The sequence below is a fragment of the Pecten maximus genome, chromosome 8 (genome assembly GCF_902652985.1).
Source record: "Pecten maximus chromosome 8, xPecMax1.1, whole genome shotgun sequence".
Lineage (NCBI taxonomy): Eukaryota > Metazoa > Mollusca > Bivalvia > Pectinida > Pectinidae > Pecten > Pecten maximus.
The window spans coordinates 33,893,890-33,896,074 of record NC_047022.1 but is presented as its reverse complement, the minus strand read 5'-3'; the positions used below and the strand labels follow the sequence as shown (position 1 = coordinate 33,896,074).

Here is a 2,185-nt window from a genome sequence, read left to right as displayed (position 1 = left end):
TCAAGTTGAATAAACTATACTATACTATACCAATACTTTAACCAAAAAAGAAAACAGTGTTTTCTCTGGAAATATCTCGTTTGTGCTCATATTCTAGCTACCATACTTACCGGAAAAAAACTTTGGTTTGCGTTGAAATAATTAAGTTATTATGCAATAATATTTATCTGTATGTTTTATTGCCATATTCCCCCGATCGGGACCCTCTCTGATTCCTAGGCTATAATGTCACAACTCCTTTCTTAACCCCTTCGTTTCCAAATATACAAATGTCTCCTATGGATTTAGCATCCAAGAAAAGGGACCTAATGAGTTTGGCTTTATACACAATATTAGTAACCTTACCTGGGGTTTCCTAAATGATGGGATACCTTAGGCTTTTGTTGTGATGCTGACAGGGCCAGGGGTTGACGCTGACGTAGAAAATGTCTTTAAACGTGTTCCTGGTTTGTTTCAAGGTTTAAACAAAGTTTTATTTGACAAAATCTACCCAAAGGTGCATTGATTTCCTATAATTTCTTTTAGTTTATACCTGCACTGGGTATTCTAAAATAAACTTGAAATTCCAGCATATGAATATGATGGGGATTTTTGTTTGTTTCGCCTAGTGACAAGAATCTCGGTAAACAGTCAATAGTTAAAGATCATCTATGTATATATATATATATATGGATTATATGGAACGAATAAATATCTATACAGGCAAAAAGCAGTCATGCAATATACTAAATTACTTGTCTGTCAAAACGTTATGTTGTACTCTGCAAAATAATTGCCATTGAGGCGTGGGTTCGAATCCCACCGCTGCCACCAGATGTCAAGAATTGTGGGTATAGGCTTAGCCTAATTATTTGCAAACAGATGAGACAACGACAATCAAAGTAACATATGTATTCACATGAACATATTTACAAAATCATAGGAATTAATAATGTGCAACACAAAAACAAAACCCGTCTCTGAAACCCATTGTCTCTCCGGACACCAAATATATGTACAGTTCATCACTGTGGTTGGTTCCCAAAGTTCCTTTCACTCCGATGTCGTTTACTTAATCACTATCAATATAGGAATAGATAATATATACCCTCCTTAGGTACTGTACTAGTCCAGCACAAATATTTCCCTTCTGGTCTCACATCAATATACAGGGATTCTGCTGCTCCTACTATGGGTCTGGCACATAGATATTACAGGCTCCCTGTCCCAAGGTCACCTACAAGGTTACAGAGTCAATGTTCTAAGTTCATGGGTTTATATTTTTGTATTAAACTTGTATTGTACTTGCAATGCCATTTATTAATTCTCTTTCTCACTATCTCCTATTACTTTTCTTTCTATTTCCTATATCTTTACATTCTGTTAGGAAATTATTCTACAACAATGACCTATAATATCACACCATATATTTTGCATGCTGAACATTTTTACCAACCTTCCATTATTTACATAAATATGTACTTACTTTTGGCGTCTCTCTTTAGCACGTCTGAACACACAGCTCACTCTCCTCTTTCATTCCAGGACTCCCACACTCCATTGAGGTGGACATAGCACACAGCTTCTCCAAGTAGCAAAGTTTTGCCCAAACTAGCACACAGCTTACATGTAGTGGCTTCAACTATCTCTAACTTGGATGATAACTTTGGGCACACAGCCCTGGTAACATCTCATTACCAAGCACGCAGCTTATGCATTTCCCTCCTGGCACACAGCCTCTGACATCAGTGAACCTTCCATATCCAGGTCTGGGGTTGATATGGCCGCACACACAGGTAGCACTTACCTGTATTGCATGATTTGGTTACGCCTCAGTGACCCTGGCTCAGCACTTTCTATTCAGTGAACTCAGATACCCTCTACAGTACAGGTGTATTCCCTGATCACTGTATAGGACACTATACCTTACCACTCCATAGTACTGGATATCTGGCAGTTATTTTGCAGAGTACAGCATAACTTTTTGACATTGTCTGAACATGTATTTTATGAAAATTATCAAGAATTTGCTGTAGATGCAAACAGTTTCTCCTGTAAAGTTCTAATTGTAAGTCACACTGATGTTCAAAAAAAAAGGAAAAAAGATAGCCATACCGCTATTCTCACAAGTTTTTATAGCTAACAACATGAGCGTTTGTTTGACCGGATTTGTCTACATGTACTTATTGTGGCTGTTAATGACATT

At 37.3% G+C, this 2,185-nt stretch overlaps 1 long non-coding RNA gene across 1 annotated transcript; it reads right to left on the bottom strand.

The window, feature by feature from the left end:
* Positions 1-876: 876 nt before the first annotated feature.
* Positions 877-1,929, bottom strand: LOC117333709. Its single transcript, XR_004533988.1, has 2 exons — positions 1,466-1,929; positions 877-1,216 (listed from the first exon to the last, which is right to left on the bottom strand). It is a non-coding gene; the product is annotated as an uncharacterized LOC117333709 (long non-coding RNA).
* Positions 1,930-2,185: the final 256 nt, after the last annotated feature.